A 22,500-nucleotide genomic window follows, 5' to 3' on the forward strand; every position below is an offset into this window, starting at 1 on the left:
ATTTATTGTTATTATCATTAATCACAATTATTATTCTTATCTTTATTATTATTTTTTTCATTATTTTAATTAGCATTATTGGTGTTAGTTATACAGAAGACCCTTTTTTATACTAGCATTATTGAAGGTAATTGCTACCTCAGTGGCGTTAATTTTATAGAAAACCTTTTCTATGGTTCTTATAATTTTCTTTTCAGCATTCATCACCATCATCATCATCTCCTCCTATGATTATTGACACAAAGGGCCTCAGTTGGATTTCACCATTCGTCTATATCTTGAGCTTTTAAATCAGTACTTCTCCATTCATCATCATATATTTCACGCTTCATAGTCCTCAGACATGTAGGCCTGAGTATTCCAACTCTTCTAGTGCCTTGTGGAGCACAGTTGAAAGTTTGGTGAACTAATCTCTCTTGGCGAGTGCAAAGAGCATGTCCAAACCATCTCGATCTGCCCCTCACCACGATCTTATCCACACATGGCACTCGAGTAATCTCTCTTATAGTTTCATTTCTAATCCTGTCCAGCCATCTAACTCCCAATATTCTTAAAGGCTTTGTTCTCTAATCTGCACGGAAATTTTTTCCTATAAAATTAACGCCACCGAAGCAGCAACTACCTTTATTAATACCCATTAATGATGTTATAATTTTAAGGAAGTTTTCACCAACAGGATTCTTTCACTGGCAGAATGTCAAAACGCTGAAATCAAAAACAGTAAAGAACTAGAGGGGCACTCAATAGAGCGCAGATATCCGCCGGGGCAGTTTATTTCTCGACCTTGTGCTCGACCTTGACCTTGACCTTTCCATTTAACATGTATTAATTGGTTTGGATTTTCATACACTCAAATATGAACCAAGTCTGAAGTCTCTCTGACAACGATGTCCAAACTTATGGCTGCTTGCGTGAATTGGATATTTTGCTTGACCGTGGCCTTGACCTTCCAAAATTTGATAATTTCTAGCTTTTCGCACAACAGTTAATCACTGCAAGTTTCATTACTGTGCATTTAAATTGTTGCCAGGAAGGTGATAAAAACAAACAAACACAAACAGGGGGTAAAACATAACCTCCTTCCAACGTCGTTGGCAGAGGTAATTATAATAGACAAAGAAAAGAAGAACAAAACCCCTACATGAACTCCAACCCAGAGCCAACCTCCACAAGGTTACAACTTGTGAAACGAAGACTCGTCTATAATCATTGGCATAGCGTGCTTAATTCACACCAGCCATATATTTGCTTCGCCTTCAGCCATTAGCAGAAGTGGCGCCTCGATTTTTTTTTTTAATACGTTTAGTGACAAAAAGGAAAAAAAAAACACATGACTTTTTTAATGGAGGATTTGTTGGATCGATGCCTTCGTAACATTAATTTAAGTGCTAATTTTTGTGCATGTCAAAAATAAAGATAATTTATTTTCTCTGAGGTTTCTACAATATAAAAGAAATTATAGTCGGCGAACAAGATGGCATCTACTTAAGTGAAAGAAATGTAAGGATCTTGTTCATTGACGATGAGATGAACCTACAATAACAGTCCAACCAAAGTCAAATGTCTGTAGAATCACCGAAATAGCCAACGTCCATAGTGAAAGTAGATGTAAATAAAGGGAATTCTATAGTGATTTAATGGCAAACAAAAGAGACAAGGCTTTGTTTGTTTAGGTGAGTAGTTGAAGTAGTTTCTAGACAAGTACGAAAGTACCGATATTGATTTGGTCCTTGAATAGAGACGGGTAATCTCAGAGCGATATGTGTTCTTGATATGATTTACTGTATCTCTTCAACGCTCCACATTATAATACCGCAGATGCATAGTTACTCGCTTGTCCTCAGTGGAACCTTGAATTAGCAACTATATAATTGATGATGATGGAGCACTGACATGAGAAATAATAATCCGACTAAGAAGATCGATGTTCATACTCCTTTTTTTCTTGCTTCGAGTTGATAATCAACTCATTGTTTAATTGACACGTCTAGCGCAAGTTCTTTAAGGCTGTACTCTATATTTTCCAGAACAACACTTAAATCTCTGTCTTGCTGTTCATCTTTTGTGAAACAACATTTGTGCTGCCAATTTCTTTATATCATATTACTTTTCTCCGAATCCTTTCCACAACATATCTCGGTTGTCTATACAAAAGGTTCTCTTTCTGAGAAGCATTGACTTACACAGCCTGAAACCGAAATGTTTAAAATCAATGTGGTGTCTCTTTTACCTCTAAGACTAGAAGGAAAATCATAAAGGTGCATTACATAAATCTCACTTCACAGAGTTACTCTCAAGAAATTATTTAATTTTAAGCTTACGATTGGATTGGCATAGATATTGCTCAGGTTTCCCACTGACGAGAACTATGATTTGAAAACTACTATCTACCTTGGAACAGTATATCTATCATTAGCCATTTCTTTATTCTAAATCTTAGGATTTTTATACGTTTAACAAAATGGAACAACAGAAAAAATAAAACTGCGAACTTTACTGTACAGAAACTTGATCATTTTGTAAAAAAAGTTGGGTGAAATTTAAGAACACGTGCCTTGCAAACCTGGACATACCGAGAGAGAGAGAGAGAGAGAGAGAGAGAGAGAGAGAGAGAGAGAGAGAGAGAGAGAGAGAGAGAGAGAGACTTACACTTGATAATTTGGAATAAGACGTGTAAAAAATAATTTAATAAGAAACTTTAATAAGATATATAATCATACTAATAAAACTTTCAACTGAAGTTTCCATAGAGAAAAGTTTGAAGAGTCTGGAAGAATTCTCGCAAAGGCGCATTACTGGAACTGTCAACAAAGCTGATTACAGACTACGAAGAAATTACATAACTTCTTAAGAAAAAGGAAAGAAGATGGCGTCCACACCAAGGTTCATTGTTTCCTTTCAATTATTCGGCAGCAGAAGAAACTGTTTGTTTTGAATTAAACATAAGTAAAAATTAATTTATATATATATATATATATATATATATATATATATATATATATATATAATATATATATATATATATATATATATATATATATATATATATATATATATATATATATATATATATATATTGTAAGTGTTTCGAAGGTATCATACTTATTTCCAAATTGGTCATATGATTGTTGTATCCTGTTTTACGAACGCAACATGAAAGTATGTAAAAGAGATATAATATGGTATTTTTTTTTTACCCTATTTCAAAAAGTTTTTTTTTTTTAAAGAACCCTTAGTACCTGTCTCCTTTACTTAGTAATGGAATTATCAGAAACTGTTTTAAGAAGGATTTTTATCTATACTGTATTTTTAAGGTTGTAGTAGCCTATTGGAAACGTCCCTGTCTGGCGATCTGCTAAACTGGGGTTCAAGAATATTGTATTATAACAGAAAGAGTAAACACAATTCGTCTCAATTAATGAAAATTACATAAGAGTAAATTAAAAGGTTTTTAATCTATGCAGATGTCAGGTCAAGCCAAAAGTAAGTGATTCTCTCTCTCTCCTCTCTCTCTCTCTCTCTCTCTCTCTCTAGGTCGTACATCCTAGTAGAGAGATCTTGAGTATTAGTAGAAAAACCTAATTTACTTGAAAAGTTACGATCAATCTCCCCTTGAACGATAAAGTAGTAAGCAGTGTTTCCTTCACTGGAGGAGGTCAATTCTCGGAGATAACTTTGTGTATAAGAAAGTTGTTTTCCAGTTATCCAATTAAAAGTACTTTGTGGTCTCCTTTAACCATTAAGAGAGTTTCAGTCATTATTATTTAGCTTCTGTTGATATAAAAGGAAATTTGTTTGGTTGTGCCTTTGCAAACATATGAAGGATTAAAACTTCTATTCTCTCCATCATTTATGCATACACTAATGTGTAGAAATCACGAAAGCTGACACGTGATTAGCATGAAATATGTTTTATAGACACAAATTGAAAAATTAAAAGACTTAATTGGAGTTAGTACTTTCATTTCATTATTGACATAGACGGACTCTCACTTTCATCACTCAAGGGACAAAAGTACTAACTACAATCAAGTCTTTTCACTTTTACTGCGAACTCAAATGAAGTCTCAAATTTTCCTTTCGTCGCTATAATACGTATGCACTAATGTACAATCACATTCAAAAGTTAACCGATACTGTTACTTTGGGTGAGCCTACCGCACTCTCCTCAACAAGGAATGCTGTTGAATTTGACTCTACCTGTCAAAAAAGAAAAAAGAAAAAAAAAACCTATGTTGTAACTACGTAGTCTTAATAACATATGTGCAGCATATACCTCTGCGCTTTGTCTTCAACCTTTTGCCTATAGTAAGTGGAGTTGATTACACGTAGACTATATTTGTGCTACACTTAAAAATAAATATATGGACACAATTTGTGTTTTACATAGATACTAGTGTAAGCGACCCGTCACAAATGACAGCTAAATATTTAGATAGCTATGCACACAGACACGAAGGTTCAACCCTTTCTAGGTCCTCTTCAGGGTATCACTACTCCCTCTCCCCCCTACCAGTTGGACGAGGAGAGACCGGGTAGACATACGTTTGGTAATGCATCTCTGTTCTTTATTATATAAGGGAGATTTTGTTTCAAGTGACTTCACTCAAGGGGTTAACTACTGCAATGTAATTTTTCAGTGGCTACTTTCCTCTTGGTAAGGATAGAAGAGACTCTTTAGTTATGGTAAGCAGCTCTTCAAGAAGAAGGACACTCCAAAATCAAACCATTGTTCTCTAGTCTTGGGTAGTGCCGTAGCATCTGTACCATGGTCTTCCACTGTCTTGGGTTAGAGTTCTCTTGCTCGAGGGTACACTTGGGCACACTATTCTATCTAATTTATCTTCCTCTTGGTTTGTTAAAGTTTTTTTATAGTTTATATAAGAATTATTTATTTTAATGTTGTCATTGTTCCTAAAATTTATTTTTTCTTGTTTCCTTTACTCACTAGGCTATTTTCCCTGTTGGGGCCCCTGGTCTTATAGCATCCTACTTTTCCAATTAGGGTTGTAGCTTAGCAAGTAATAATAATAATAATACGTATTTAATGGAACACACAGTCCATAAATGCGCCGAATATCCCCGGCCATCTAAACAGTCTCTAGGAGGCCTAAATTTGATGACTGTTGGTTTGGAATCTGGATAGAAAAAAAAAAAAAAAAAAAAAAACGAACCTCCTATGGCAATTATGGTACCTTATCACCATGAGCATTAATTCTCGACGGAGCCTTTGTGAATTAGATGCATATATCTATATAAGTTTCCATGATTGATTAATTTTCATTTTTCTTAGGGATCTTATAGAGCTCTTATTGAACTATTTGGATTCCATGTCATAAAATTCACTCATAATCATATTTGATATTTACAATTTGGGTCATCTTTAAATAACAACATGTATACACATGAACCCAGGATGAGATTAATATAATAAATATATTCAACTCTCTCTCTCTCTCTCTCTCTCTCTCTCTCTCTCTCTCTCTCTCTCTCTCTCTCTCTCTCTCTCTCTCTCTGGGATCCCATTTCTTCTAACACAATTTCAAACTCAGTTAGCCAAAGATAAGATATCATCTCGACATGAAAGCACGGCGGTCACTAGAGATTGAACATAAAGTTGTAACGAGAAGCTTCGTTTTTCGGTCCTCCCTTATATATATATATATATATATATATATATATATATATATATATATATATATATGTATGTATGTATGTATGTATGTATGTATACATATACATATACATGTATATACATATATACATATATATATATATACATATACATACACACACACATATATATATATATATATATATATATATATATATATATATATATATATATATATTTATGTGTGTATGTATGTATATATATATATATATATATATATATATATATATATATATATATATATATATATATATATATGTGTGTGTGTGTGTATATATATAGACACATATATACATATGCCTATAAATGCGTACTTAAGACATGTTGATTTGGTAAGAGATAAATAGTTTAACTTAGATCGAATTGTTGCTTAGTTGCTGAGCAATGAGAAGTTTCTAAAAAAGGAACTCTTTCTTCTCTCTTAGTAAAAGCACCAAACAATTTCACAAAACAGCAAAAACAACAATCTTTGTTGAGTATTCATTCCAATATTCCCGTTTATAAAAACATAAGAAAAGTAAAAAAAAAAAAAAACAATCGATTCCTATTAAGGAGCATAAGGATAATTAGGTGCCGTTATAGTATGTGGCCTACCTTTTTGGATCTGTTATAGTATGTGGCCTACCCGGTTTGAATGTGTCCTACCTAAGCCGGTTTGAATGTGTCCTACCTTAGAGAAGCTAACTTAAAAAACCCACCTAACCTATGCTAAAAGCCGTGTCCTTACCTACGAGTACGACGGGAGAAGCTAACTTAAAAAACCCACCTAACCTATGCTAAAAGCCGTGTCCTTACCCGGGGGGGCTGCGCCCCCCCGGGACCCCCCCCCCTTACACAACATTAACATTAACTACATAGTTAAATACTGAAATCCATGCGTACTTACATGATCAATATTCGTAATAACAGTATGTAGGCCACATACTATATCAGAGACAAAATTCCGTAGGCCACACTCGAAAGGTAGGCCACATACTATAACGGCACCGATAATTAAATCAATCTTCGCTTGCAGTTTACGGAAATTACTAGGACTGAGATATATAACCAGACTAGCGGGGCACTTAGTAGAGCACAGACCTCCCCCGCGGACGCTTATTTCTCGACCGTTTGCTCGATCTTGACCTTGACCTTTAACCTTAACATGTATTAATTGGCGTGGATGATTTTCATACACTCAAATATGAACCAAGTTTGAACTCTCTGTGGCAACGACGTCCTAACATATGGCTGATTACGTGAATTGGCCATTTTGCTTAACCGTGACCTTGACTTTTGACCTCGACCTTCCAAAATGTGATCTTTTCCAGCTTCTTACATAAAAGTTAATCTCTTTACGATTAAAATTGTGGCCAGGAAGCTGTTCACAAATAAACATACACACATACAAAAACACAAACGGGTGAAAACATAACCTCCTTCCAACTTCCTTGGCGGAAGTAAAATTTAACGTGAACATACGTAGAGCCGAATACGGGTAAATATATAACTGCAATTTCCTCGTTAAAGGAAAAAAATTAGCATAACAAGTTTATATTGAAGAATAGCATAAATATGAGCTGGAAACTGCTTGCGTTTTCCTTGTTTGAACAAAACTAGAACAATAAGCAAAAAAGCTGTTTTATGCTGCCATGTTGAATTATAAAATCAGCTAATAGGTATTAGTTCCAATTTCCTTGTTATATAAAAAAAAAAATAAGTTGTAAAGAAGAGATGCAAGATAAAATAGGAATATGATTAACAAACATAAGAAAAAACTAGGTAAATGGCCATAGGAAATACTTTTTCATTGGAGAGAAGACTTGATAAAATGCTGAAACTCAGAGAGAGAGAGAGAGAGAGAGAGAGAGAGAGAGAGAGAGAGAGAGAGAGAGAGAGAGAGAGAGTTTTTGTTTTAATCAATTTATTGCGCCCGTTGGCGTCAGACATTTGGGCACATGGTAACAATAATATTGTTTACAACTATAAAGTAATTATTTTATGCCAAAAGAATTCATACGGAATACAGAGAGAGAGAGAGAGAGAGAGAGAGAGAGAGAGAGAGAGAGAGAGAGAGAGAGAGACGCCATAGTAGATTACATACATAGTATCAAAGTAATGGTCAACATGACGTGTAGCATAATAGTGACCCTATTTTTTTTTTTCGGCTTCCCCCATTACGGTAATGATACCGCGCACTTATGTACTGCCATTACTTACAACCTCCAGCAATGCTGAAGAAGAGATTATATGAATGAAAGGTTCCATGGAATTTCATCGCTTACGGTGTTTTTGCAACTAGGATGTCTCAGTTGACTAAAATGTTTATTTTGTCCTTTCACAACAACGGCTTCACACAGGCCTATGGCAACCATACCTAGGCAAGGCTTATGGAAAAAAAATAATATACAAGGATATGAATTTGCCCCTTTTTTGGCATTTTTGGAAAAAAAATTTTTTGCTTGCAATGTTGCTAAATTGCATTAATATAAGGATTTATTGCAATTCCAATCGTAAATTGGTGATTACAGGCACAAAATACGTGTACGTGTGTGTGTCTGTTTGTGTATGATTGTGTGCGTCCGGATTGATAGTCATGATATGACGAATAAATGTATAATTCTGATTTAGCCAGAAGTATCGGTTTGGTTTATTTAGTCTGACATTTAAATCAATGAAAAATCCTAAAATTTATCAACTACTCCTTAAAACAATAAGTAAAATATGAAGATTTACTTTCGTGTAAGTGATCTAGTAAGTATGAGTGTTAATAAAAGTTTATCAAAATAGAATATCATTTTAATTATTGAGAATATTAGGAACTAGGATGATTTCCGGACCGAAAAAAAGGGAACCAAGATATGATATCTCAGCCAAGATAAAGAACACTGGGATATCCCAATGAACATCTGAAAACCAACTTAAATACCAGAATGAAAACGTTCGTACCCACGTCTGTAGCTGTCAAAAGCCAAGAGCCCCAAGACCTTCTTTGTTTAAATTATCACCCAATAAAAAACGAGCGGCCCTTCAGTGGAACCCGAAACACCGTGCAAAGAGTATCCCCCAGGAGTAGGTCCTGAGCATCCCATTCAATTTAAAACGGATCACTCGAGTCGAAGGTCAAATCCTACGCCATTTGAATCGAGTCTTATCGCTTGCGACAATATCGTTGTCTTTCCAGCTGCGCTTTGGGGGTACTCTTCACACAACTACCTAATTGTTAAGGGTGTTAAGGGCGGATCTCGATTTGTTGACTTGTTCGTCTATTGAGGGTTACGTAACAGCCACACACATGCGTTTCTGCCGGCTCACTTACGTCTGCGTTTATTTTGGGATAAGATTTGGGGTTTTCTTAGAAAGACCCAAGCGTTAGGTGATAGTGTTGCAAAAAACAAGACGGTAGTCGCTACTGTATTTTCTTGGTTTTTCTTAGAAAAAACCCAAGGATTAGGTGCTTTAAACAACAAAACGGTAGTCGCTATTGTATTTTCTTGTTTTTTTTTTTTATAAAACAAAAGGATTAGGTGATTGTTGGAGAAAACAAGATAACAGTCGCTACTGTATTTTCTTGGTTTTTGTTAGAAAAAGCCAAGGGTTAGGTGATAGTGTTGCAGAAAACAAGAGGGTATTCGCTACTGTATTGTCTTGGTTTTTCTTAGAATAAACCCAATGGTTAGGTGATAGTGTTGCAGAAAACAAAAAGGTAGTCGCTACTGTATTTTCTTAGTTTTTATTAGAAAAGCCTTAGGGTTAGGTGCTATAAAATACAAGACAGTAGTCGCTACTGTATTTTGCACTTGGCGCTAAATACTGCTGTACAAAAAAGGGATTTTGGCTGAGAGGTAATGGGTCATGACAAAGCCTGAAGAGCCGAGAGTTTAGTGACATCGTTATATTCAGTTCCATAGTCTTCTTTTAAGTACTACAAGTAATGGGACTACAACCTCTCCCACTCACTGCCTCTAGCCATTTGGTGGTTTTCACACCATTAAGAAGAAATATGATTCTCTATCTCCTGCACGACAGACAATAGGGTTTCATATGCCTCTAACGAAGAGTCCCAGGCCCCACCCACTTCTCACCCACTATATGAGAGAGAGAGAGAGAGAGAGAGAGAGAGAGAGAGAGAGAGAGAGAGAGAGAGAGAGAGAGAGAGAGAGAGTACAATTGATCATCCTTGGATTTTGTTTGCTCTCTTTGTAACCGACATTTTATATCTTAACCCTGCAATGGCGCCCTTTAGAGCTAATTAAGTCAAATTTTTTTCCGTGTCTATTTTAAAACGTTGATGGTTCATGCAGATAAATGACATTCAAATTTGACTTATCATAACTTTCAACTCGTAACAATGAAGAAGTAAACTGTAGATAATTCTTGGAATCAATATGAAATTGATTGATTGACTGATTTACCAGTGTTCTATCATCCTGATATCTAAGGTCATTGACGACGATATCATTTGTTATGAATAAAAAATTAGTATCTAGTTTAAAACAATAAAAGCAACGTTGTCCTTATAAAAGTTTTATAGCTTTCAGAAGAGCTGCTTAAATAAATTAATTTACGTATAAGTGAACGTTTTCAAAATTAGTACGCAAACAGACATGTATACATTTGTAAGGCTATAGAGATGAATGGTGACTCGGGACATAAAAAAGTCAACACTTATAAATGATGCCCTCAACATTTTGTCTCATAAGTGACCAGTAATTATTCTTTTCATTGCTATGTAGATGTTGTTAGTGACTTCAACATCTCTTTAGTTTGTTTAATGGTAGATTTCTCTTTTCTTTTGAAATTATAGGTGTAAGGATGAACATCAATGATTGTAATCGATAAAAGTAGTAAATATGTCTACTATAATACAAATATCTTAAAAATGCTGGATAAGAAAAAAATCGTTGATGTTTACGACGGTGCACCAATAATAATTGATTTATACAGACGTTCAGCGAGTGTTACTGGTTACTTTATTCAGATTTGTTTCAGTATTGCGTCCATGGTCCTTTTTGTTTTACTGACAGACGCCTATACCTGCAGTACATTTAAGATTTTAAACTCTTGTAGGGCATGAGTCTTGTAAGGACTTATAATGCAATACCAAGATTTTACGAACACGTCTACGGGATGAAAACGTGTATATTACAATTCACAATGTAAGCATGTATGCTCTGATCCACAAAATTTGAAAATTTTTCGAAGATATCTCATTTTAAATAAAGTCTCCAAAATGAACACTGAACATTATGATTCAAAAGGTTATCAAGAAAATTTGAAAGTAAATATTCCTATCAAGCAAAAGCCTTAAAAAAATAATCAAAATGCTTATGCAAAAAATTATAATGATTAAATATCTCAGAAAAACAGACCTTTTTCTTATACAGTATAAAGGCCGGCAGTTGGGTACACAAAACATTATGTCCATATTTAGACCAGATCCAAAGAAAATCGAGAACCTCTTTAGAAGATAATATGAATTGGATTTCCGACTTCCTAAGAAACGAGTAAACCCTTTGTTTAACAAATAAATGAATGGTTATAAAATCAAGGAAAACAAAAGCAAGAAGGATATTCCAAAGCTAAAAAATTACTGCCAAGATATGGTAACCAATCTGAGGAATCCGAGGTCATTTATTTTTTCAGGGGCATGGCGGGTATTACAAACTCACCTTGAGGGAGAAAGGCCCCTCATTGAATGGGCAAAGCCCTCCAGCCAAAGTTAAACGAAAGGGCCCAAGTTGTACCGTCCTTGGAAGTTTAAACTCTTCATTGTATATGGATAATCTGATCAACAATCTCATTATCATACGTGACAGGGAAAGTCTTCAGAAATTAAAACTTTGATTATAAAGGAACAATAAGTTTCTACTCAAAGGCCCGTTCTTTTCGTAAACCGAGAAATAGGCTTTACGACGTCCTAAGGCCTAAAGACCATTCGCAAGAGAAAGAGAGAGATGGTGGTTTGAGTTCATTATCTTAACGAGAGAGAGAGAGAGAGAGAGAGAGAGAGAGAGAGAGAGAGAGAGAGAGAGAGAGAGAGAGAGAGTACAACTGACCATCCCACCCAGTTCTCACCCACTACAGAACAGGACATGAGAGAGAGAGAGAGAGAGAGAGAGAGAGAGAGAGAGAGAGAGAGAGAGAGAGAGAGAGAGAGAGAGAGAGAGGCAATTAGCTACTGCTATTTCGTAAAGACAGTAAGAGAGAAATATAAGTAACAGAAATAGCCTTCAATTCTATCCCCTTAATTCTTACTCTAAAAAAATCTTATTCTATGATAGTTGAGAAAAATATTACAAGTAATTAAAGACAACGACGCCACTCAATAAGAATTCTAGTAAAATACCGATTTAATTTAAGCTTGAAGTAATTTCTGTAATAAAATCTCAGATATATATCTGGAGCTCTGCCTCAAGAAAATAAAAATTACATTATTCATTGGTAACATAATTACCTGGAGCAGAGATAATTATATTATCCTTTTAGTATTTTTCATTTATATCAAAGAAGGTTTGAATTTTATATGGCTATTTTTTGTTTAACCTTGGTGCTTTGATTACATTGTGGTATCTCATTTTGTGCTTTAAGATTTTTATATTTTTTGTCTAAGAAAATAATTCTTCTTAGCCAACGCATTTATCAAGGAAAAGAAAAGCACTTTTAATAGTTTTCAAATCACATCATCATCATTATCATCATCATCATCATCATCATCATCATCATCATCATCATCATCTCCTCCTACGCCTATTGACCCAAAAGGGTCTCGGTTAGGTTTTGCCAGTCGTCTCTATCTTGAGCTTTTAAATCAATACTTCTTCATTCATCATCTAATTCACGGTTCATAGTCCTCAACCATGTAGGCCTTGATCTCTCAACTCTTCTAGTGCCTTGTGGAGCCCAAATGAAAGTTTGGTGAACTAATCTCTCTTGGGGAGTGCGAAGAGTATGCCCAAACCTTCTCCATCTACCCCTCACCATGATCTCATCCACATATGGCACTCGAGTAATTTCTCTTATAGTTTCATTTCTAATCTTGTCCTGCCATTTACATACACAAACAAGACTCTACTCCAGATCAGAAAATCTATAAATGGTACGAAATGAGTTTCTTACTTTTATAATACTCTTAATTCCTGACAAATAAAATAATGTGAACAATCGTTCTTAATATCCATAATTATTGACGCATAATAAAGTACAATTTTCTCCCTATCAATTTAGATATGATATCTAAGTTGCTTTTCTGTTCGATCAATAGTAATTTGACGCCGGTTTATAAAAATAAATCATCTTTTTTTCCCTTCTTTTTTAATATTTGAATAGTAACCAAACTTTATCTATGTAGGGTCGTGATGGCCGATGTGGTAACGTCCCTGACTGGTGAACACCAGACTGGGGTTAGAGTTCCACTCAAACTCGTTAGTTTCTTTGGTCATTGCAACCTCACCATCTTTGTGAGCTAAGGGTGGGGGTGGAGCCTATAGGTCTATCTGCTGAGTCATCAGTAGCCATTGCCTGGCCCTCCTTGGTCATAGCTTGGGTGGAGAGGGGGCTTGGGCACTGATCTCTAGGGCCATTGTCTCCTATATCCTCTCTACAGGAGATAACTCATAATATGGCTGCTTTATTACTGCGTCCTGTACGGGCAATGCATCTTTACTTGAAGTGGGGATACCTTAACGTGGTGATAAGGTATATCGCCATGATCAGCAAAGCTAAACTATTCACGGTCACCCATACTAGGTTTATTTACTGTGAGCGATCAGAATGTCTCACACCGTCACTAACCTACAGTAGCCACCGTGGTGATGAAAATGACCAAACTCCAGCTATGAATAAGGACATGTTTGAGGCCTTTGTCCTGCAGTGGACTAGACAAGGCTGCAGTTGTTGTTTTTGCTATTTAATTAAGAAATTCCAAAACCTCAGATACTTCTTGGCCAAGGAAATTTACCTTCCATATAGAGATGACTGGTGAAATCTAACCGAGGCCCTTTGCGTCAATAAGTGTAGGGAGAGATGATGATTGTGATGATGATAGGATAGAATATTTATCAACCTGTATAACTGAGTATCCCCCAATAAAACACAGCTTACCACTTAGCAGAAGATGTATGTAGGCTATACCTGGGAACACCTTCTCTTCGTCAGCCAGAGCCACCTTAATGAGTTGTCGTTACTCTTGTAATTAAAGGCACTGAAGGCAGTCAAGGATCTCTCTAAGGAACTATTACGATGAAAGTTAATCACAGAATGACAGCTGTGAAAGTGAGTTCTATTTTGAGGCCATAATATTCTTGATACCTGACGCAGTTTCAAGTCGCCTTGAGAATTGTCGAAGACGTTGTTGTGTGACGTTTAATAGCTATCCAGGTACGAGATTCATGATGATGACTTGGAGGCATTAAGGGGATATTAAGAGTTCACTCTATTTTTATCCCTTTTCTTATTCTTAACAAGTGTACGCGACCCATAAAAATGACGACTAAATATTTAGATATATATGCACACGCACGCACACATTACTAATTACTTAAATTGTAAGGAAAGAAGGTAGTTACGGACATCAACGAATATCGCCTTGCTTCATAATATCTTTTTTTCTTTCTATTATAGTTCTCTCTTGAATCACGTTATGGTCCCTCCATCACTGAGCTCGAAAAAGGTGGAACCAAAATTTTTTGGTATTCATCAAAATGAATGAACTTAGATCTTGAGATAATTGATAAAGCTAAAACAAACTTACTATGATTATCTATGTCTATGTATTTATCAACATCTTCAAACCTTTCGTTGTTTAGTATGCTACTGCTGTGAAATTTGAGATACCACTCGAAATTATACCTGATAGTATACTGTGCTACATAGGTGGCGTATTCCAGCTCTTTAAACCAAAATATTAAGTCTTATTATTCTACTTGTACAATTTGCCAGTGAGCGATACTGAATAATATTGTATTCATGAGTAAAATGTATGATGTTCGAAAAAGCAAATTGGACAAAGGTTTAAAGGCCATTCATGAATAGCAGAGGGAAGAGACAGTGACAATGCCCTAGCTAGCAGGACAATGCCCTAGAGAATGATCATATATACATATAACATAGCCCCTGTGTCCCCTCTCCACCTAAGCTAGGACCAGGGAAGGCCAAGCAATGGCTCCTGATAACTCATCAGGTAGACCAGTAGGCTTCCTCAAAACCCACATCCTTAGCTCACAAGGATGGTGTGGTTGCAGACACTGCAAGAAGCTATCGAGCTTGAGCGTGACTTAAACCCCAGTCCGAATAGATCACAAAGCAAGGAGGTTTACAATAGGCCAACACAACCCTATATGTGAAAGTGCCTGTTTCAGCATGGTACAAGAGAACTCATTATTTTTTTCAAGATCATATAGTCTTTTTATAATTTATAAATGAAATATCTGTTTTAATGTTGTTACTGTATTTAAAATATTTCATTGTAATTGTTCATTATTTCTCAGATCGCTTATTTATTTCCTTATTTCCTTTCCTCAACGGGCTATTTTTCCCTGTTGGACCCCTTGGGGTTATAACATCTTTCTTTTCCAACTAGTGTTGTAGCTTAGCTAATAATAATAATAATAATAATAATAATAATAATAATAATAATAATAATAATAAGGCTATTTTCCCCTGTTGGAGCCCTTGGGCTTATAGTATCTTGCTTTTCCAATCAGGGTTGTAGCATAGCCAGTAATGATACTACTACTACTACTACTACTACTACTACTACTACTACTAATAATAATAATAATAATTATAATATAGTCTGTGTTTAAGAATTTTTGCGTTTGTCAGGATAAAGGAACAGCTACAATTGCTGTTATTAACGATCTTTAGAGATGATTATCACGTGAACTCCTTAGTTAGTCTACAAGGTGAAACACTTATGAAGCTATTGACGTTAATGAAGTTTAATTTGTCTTCTTTTGTCTTGCTGATTTATGATATGTCATGCGTATGTAAAATTGCATGGCCAATCATGATAATTATCCTGAAGTGTTCTTTATGTCGAATCCCACGCATTCTAATACTAATTATAAGACGACAGTACTAGTAACAATCAAACTTTTTTATTTTTATATTTTGTTGCCTGATATATATTTCATATTGATTACTAATCAACTCGTAATTCACACACACACAAACACACACACACACACACACACACACACACATATATATATATATATATATATATATATATATATATATATATATATATACTGTATATATATATGTATATATATACATATGTGTGTGCGTGTGTGTGTGTGTGTGTATTATTCTTATAAAGTTCCCGGCATTAACTCATGATTTTCCTACACCCATATATATATACTGTACACACACACATATATATATATATACATATACATACACATATATATAATGTGTATATATAAATATATATATATATATATACACACATACATACACAAATACAGTATATACTGCATATAAATACATATATATATATATATATATATATATATATATATATATATATATATATATATATATATATATATATATATATATAATGTGTGTTATTTTATTTGTTTGCGATTTATATCAAAATACGTTTCCAGTATTATAAAGTTCCCTGGATTAAAATAACTGAATCATTAAACAAGATATCTGTTAACACATAAAACAGACTACATGTGAGGAGTTAATACATCGTGCTCTCATAGCAAGCAACAGGTTTGCAACATGTTGAGGCAAACGTCTTAAGAATCTCTTCGGACGTAAGACATCTGGTTTAGATGACCTATGATTTCGGTGCATCATTATTATTATTATTATTATTATTATTAACTTTAATTCTTTCAACATTATATAATTCAAAAATACATTGTAGTTTGTGATGAAATCTAAACGCTAAAGTCTATTTCAATAAACAAAAAAATGAGAATATTAAAATACTGAATAGATTGTCATATAATTCAATATACATTGCAGTTTGTAATAAAATATAAACGTTAAAGTCTATTTCAATAAATAAAATAACATAAAAAAAATATTAAAATAATACCGAATAGATTATCTTTTTAATTAGACAACCAAAATGCCCAAAGAATACACGACTCGTGGCAACAATTAAGAGCACAAGCCCCATTGCGTAAGGTTCCCTACGAGTCTTGCAGGAAGGGTTGTTTATAGTGAGGTTCGAATGGGTGGGACTCGGATAATTAGTCAACATAGAATGTGCTACAGGGGATGGGGGAAGACGGAGCGTTCGTCGAAGGCGGGGTTAGGATCGTGTGTATGTGTGTGTGTCCGTCTGTGCCTGGAAAACGAGGTTCATGTGTTTGGGAGGGAGGAAGGAAGGAAGGGGGTAGGGCCATCATTGCCAGGGCTGGAGAGTGTTGTATAGTGTAGTAGCCTCTCAGCCTCACAGGACAGTTGCTGTTGAGGACTTGGCTAGTTCACTTGGTCCGGGGGCCAAGGAGAGAAACGTGTTGTTGTGGATGGTGTGGCGTGTGTGTGTGTATGTTTGTGTAGCCACCAGAGTTTGTGTTTTGTGCCTCGGCCCTGTCTAACACCCATCCTCCCCCCACGACCGTCCTCCTCAGAGGGCCGGTCCGTATTCCCCCCCGCCATCCAAACTTCAGATGCCAAGGGAACTCTCGGATTCCTAACCTCCATCTTGCGAGCGATCTCAATACGCCTGGCGTCTCTTGTGAATGGGGACATGATTGGATAAATGAAAGATGAGACAGTGAGCTGTATTTTAGCTGTCGTCGACAGCGTATTAGAAGATCTCTTTGCAGAAGAAAGGTGAGACGAGGTCCCAACAGTTACAGAACCCTTAGAAGTTGTACGCACATTGTAGTATACGTATACGCAGGGATAGGAGACGAAGGAGTAGGGAAAACATTAACAAGGATTGTTTTTTATGAGAAATTATTTATTTTTTTACGTAGAATCTTTCATTCTTAACAAAAATTTTATTTCCTTGGTTTTTTTAATCCCAACTTAAAAGATCATAAATAATCTGTATATATTTGTACTCGTTGTCTTCATTCCTTTTCCTAGTATATTTATAGAAGGCTGACGTGGGGTTCTCATACACTGCATTTGTTCTTTATTGATTTATTACATTATCTAGCAATTGTTTAATTCTATCTGTGATTAGATTGTGGAATGATATGTTTAAATTAGTGATTAAATAAGTGGAATTTAAGAAGTTCAAACGTGCTAAAAATAATTCTGTTAAACATGTCTACATAAATCTCGTTTCAAAGTCTATACATGGCATATCTATTTTAAATTGTCACTAATCGTGATATGTTTTATAATTTATTTCTTAATAATATTTCACATTCATAATCTACTCATTACTTATCTGTTTCCTTTCCCCACTGAACAGTTTTACGTGCTGGAGCCCTTGAGTTAATAGCATTCAGCTTTTCCAATAAACATTGTAGTTCTGCGTGTAATAATAAAGATAATAATGATAATAAACTATCAATAATATTTAAGTGCCCATCCCCCTTATCTTTAACGCTTGCCAATCAAAGATAACAGTAGATAATGACCTATAATAGGTCTCCTTTTTTATCATTCGTAAGTAATAAACTATTCCATGCATTTTTAATCATTGTCAAGGTTACGAGGAATTAAATGAATGTAGTAATGATGGGTCCGTATTAATTTTTTCTGGCACAATGACTTTCTCCGTATAATGACGAATGCTCGTTGAATAGCAATGAGCAACCCCTTTTCATACGGCGAGATAAGTTTGCATGAGTTATATCACATTTATTCGGTTTTATTTCATTTTATTTGTTAATAATAGTGGATTCAGATATAGTGATTATATATATATATATATATATATATATATATATATATATATATATATATATATATATATATATATATATATATATATATCAATAGCCGTAACTAGTCCACTGCAGGACAAAGGCCTCAGACATGTTCTTCAACTAGCGTCTAATTATGGTCTTTCTATATCAGTCTATACACGCATATATATATATATATATATATATATATATATATATATATATATATATATATGTATATACATATGTATATATATATATATATATATATATATATATATATATATATATATATATATATATATATTCCTTATTAATGTTTTCTTTTTTTCAACATAATGAAATTAGGAAGTACCACGGAGTTCCGTTATCACATTTCGGCTAATTCCATATTGTCTAGATTTACCACGAATAATCATTACAGCTGTAACAGTAATAGAACATTGCTGTACATTAGCACAGGCTCTTGCTCCTGATGAAGCCTGTAATTGCAATATATTGACTAAATGTTAATTACTTTTACTGGAATTCTATATTACAAAAGCTATCTATGCAATTTCATGTCCTTTCTGCTTCGGGTCCATAACACCAAGTGTTCATTATAAATAATGTTAATAATGACGATAAAGATTATAATAAAAATATCCTATATGGCACCTGCGTAAAAAAACATTCATTATAAATAATATTAGTAATGACGATAAAGATTATTATAAAAATTATCCTCTTAGTACACCAATATAGCACCTACGTATAAGTCATTCATTATAAACAATATTAATAATGACGATAAAGATTATTATAAAAATCACCCTCTTAGTACACCAATAAGGGACCTACGTATAAGCTATTCATTGTAAATAATATTAATAATGACGATGAAAGTTATAATAGAAATTATCCTCTTAGTACATCAATATGGCACCTACGTATAAGCTATTAATTATGAATAACATTAATAATGACGATAAAGATTATAAAAATTATCATCTTTGTACTCCAATAAGGGAGCCTACGTATAAGCTATTCATTGTAAATAATATTAATAATGACGATAAAGATTATAACAAAAATTATCCTCTTTGTACACCAATATGGAACCTACATATAAGACATTCATTATAAATAATATTAATAATGACGATAAAGTTTATAATAAAAATGTCCTCTTTGCACACCAATATGGAATCTGCCTATAAGCCATTCATTATAAATAACAATAATAATAACGATAAGATTATAATAAAAATGTCCTCTTTGCACACCAATATGGAAACTACTTATAAGACATTCATTATCAATAATGTTAATAATGAAGATAAAGATGATAAAAATTGGCTCTTTGTGCACAGATATGGAATCTACTTATACTCCATTTATTCTAAATAATATTGATAATGACGATAAATATTATAATCAAAATGTATTTGTACACCAATACTTATACTACATTTATTATAAATAATATTGATAATGACGATAAATATTATAATCAAAATGTATTTGTACACCAATATGGCGCATACGAATAAGCCACGAGATTTCCCGCTCTGGCGTAGGTAATCCACCACACCCACATTCATTCCGGGACTTTGTAGGAAAGAATGACCTGGCCTTTCTCTTTGGCCATATTACGTCAATAAAAAGGGTTGTAACGCAGAGCAAGGAATGCGTCGCTCGCAAGCAGGAAAAAAGCAGTTTTAGTGGTCGCGTTATCTCTTGAACGGCTCTCTACCATTTCTGGGTATTGTTAAGTTTTGATTTGTTTAGTAAGATGAAAGGCTAATGTTTGATTTTTGTATTGAGTCATCATAATAATAATAATAATAATAATAATAATAATAATAATAATAATAATAATAATAATAATAATCTAGAAAAACTAGAGGGCTGAAGCAGCTCCAGGACTCATACAGAAGAGTGTGATCCTAGAAACGGCGCACATAATAAGAAAAGTGATGGACTCCTAAGGGGGCAGGATGCAACCCGGAACCCTACACTATAAATACCACCTAGTTGAAAAGACTGGAATAGAGGGGAAAAAATAATATTTTTAGTCGAGTTGTTTCAGGAGCTTCAATATTATTTTTTTCTTCTGTTGTATGAAGATCAGTTTTTTATTTTTGCATTTGTGCTTGCCATATATATATATATATATATATATATATATATATATATATATATATATATATATATATATATATATATGTATATATATATATATATACATACATATATATATATATATATATATATATATATATATATATATATATATATATATGATTAGAACCTAGGTTTTTGCGTAATATTCCTCTGAACGCATTTGATACGAGATGAAATTATTTATATGTGAATTATGTGATCGATGTATATATATAACTAAACATTAACCCTTCTAAAAACCCTTCATCATAATACATATGTTTCATAACACAGATGAATTTTCTCTCTACAAATATCAGTGCATTCATTTTCATGAATAGTCATGCGATTTAGAAATAATCTTTGGTATTTCCCAAGGTCTTAAATTTTGAAACCTAATACCTATACTACGGCCAATGTTTTTTACATAAATTCTTCTGAGAATTGATTGATAGTAAGAGCGAAATTGTTGCTAAAGAATTTATTGATCCTTTAACTGTGATGACTCTTAAAACTAAATTTAATAGTACTTCATGTGGGAAAATTATCTTACTTTTGTATATAAAGACATAAAAAGGATAAACCAAATTTTTGTTGACATAAAATTGATTGGTTCTTTAACTGTGATGACTCTGAAACCTATATTCAATAGTACTTCATGCGGGCAAATCATCTTGCTTTTGTATATAAAGACATAAATAGGAAAAACCAAATTTTTGTTGCCAAAACATTTATTGGTTCTTTAACTGTGATGACTCTGAGATCTATATATAATAGTATTTCATATAGGCAAATTATCTTACTTCTGTATATAAAGACATAAAAAGGATAAACCAAATTTTTTTTTGCCAAAACATTTGTTGGTTCTTTAACTGTGATGACTCTGAAACCTATATTTATTAATACTTCATGTGGGCAAATTATCTTACGTTTGTATATAAAGACATAAAAAGGATAAACCAAATTTTTGTTGCCAAAAAATTAATTGGTTATTTAACTGTGATGACTCTGAAACCTATATAGTATTTCATATGGGCAAATTATCTTGCCTTTGTATAGACATAAAAAGGAAAATCCAAATTTTATGGGGGTGTTTTGTGGCGGCGTGAACTGAAAAATTTCTTTTTTCCCATCGTTACGTCCATCTAGAAAATTATTCCCATTGGAAACCAATTCCGTGATATCCATTTTCATTAAACTGTCGATACCTGGGGAATCGAGGTTGAAATTTCGTGTATTCACAGGAATTTTTGTCATGATTAACTTGTCCTTGAAAAGATTGAAATACCCTCTCTCATGTGATAAATAACTTTTGCTAAATTAATACATGAATATATGATAAATTTGCAGATGTTTGATGGTGACGTAAAATTTTATTCTAAATTTACCCAAAGTTTTGAAATTTTACCTGTCGTCTCGGCCTTCAACCTCAGCGTTTACTTACCTTTAACTTAGGAAATTTGACTACCATTTCATTTAAGAATAATTATAAATAGCCTCCAGTAACTATTAAGATTATTGTTGTGCATTAATCTGACCTACTGTACAGTCATTATTAAAACATTCCTCCTGTTCTGTTAAATTCTTATAGTTTATATTGATATATTTATTCTAATGTCGTTATTGTTCTTAAAATATTTTATTTTTACTTGTTTCCTTTCCTCACTGAGCTATTTTCCCTATTGGAGCCCATAGGTTTATAGCATCCTACTTTTCCAGCTAGGGTTGTAGCTTAGCAAGTAATAATAATAACAACAATAATACTATACAGTCATTATCAAAATACGCTAGGAATATGGCTTCATGATATTAAAATTATCATGTTTTTCAACTTCCCAATGTGTTTTAAGTTTTGTCATC

The 22,500-nt window shown here is 33.7% G+C and overlaps 1 protein-coding gene across 2 annotated transcripts in view; it reads left to right on the forward strand.

Annotated features, from left to right (window-relative positions):
* The window catches only part of LOC137646118 (prostaglandin E2 receptor EP4 subtype-like), a 235,683-nt gene that overhangs the window by 143,872 nt on the left and 69,311 nt on the right, over nt 1-22,500 (forward strand). The window contains exon 1 of one of the 2 annotated variants that reach the window (XM_068379321.1): nt 17,095-17,464. The exons of the other annotated variant lie outside the window; for it this stretch is intronic. The gene's annotated coding sequence lies outside the window, so the exon portion shown is untranslated. Of the gene's footprint in view, nt 1-17,094; nt 17,465-22,500 lie in introns of those variants that run through there. 2 annotated transcript variants of the gene reach the window in all.

The sequence above is a fragment of the Palaemon carinicauda genome, chromosome 8 (assembly GCF_036898095.1).
Source record: "Palaemon carinicauda isolate YSFRI2023 chromosome 8, ASM3689809v2, whole genome shotgun sequence".
Taxonomy (NCBI): Eukaryota; Metazoa; Arthropoda; class Malacostraca; order Decapoda; family Palaemonidae; genus Palaemon; species Palaemon carinicauda.